Genomic DNA, 289 nt, shown 5'->3' with positions numbered 1-289 from the left:
AAACAAAATCAAAGCTTAATTTAAAAGACTGCTCATATAATAAAGTGAAAAAAAAACAATGTAAAAAGATGTAAACTTTGGGATGTAGTGAGTCAAATCAACACCATATACCGGTGCTTTTAATATAAACACAAGTTAAAGTTGTATTTTAGTACATTTGGAAAACATCCAGCTTAGTAAATGTTTGTAGTACAGCTTTATCTAACTTAGCACTACTGCATTGCATTTGCGTATAAAATAATGGGAAAATTTCCCTGTCTATCCAATTTATTTTTTACAGCTTTTATCT

Source organism: Ascidiella aspersa, chromosome 5 (assembly GCF_963924565.1).
Source record: "Ascidiella aspersa chromosome 5, kaAscAspe10.2, whole genome shotgun sequence".
Classification (NCBI taxonomy): domain Eukaryota; kingdom Metazoa; phylum Chordata; class Ascidiacea; order Phlebobranchia; family Ascidiidae; genus Ascidiella; species Ascidiella aspersa.
The sequence above is the reverse complement of the archived record's forward strand: the minus strand, read 5'-3'. Positions refer to the sequence as shown.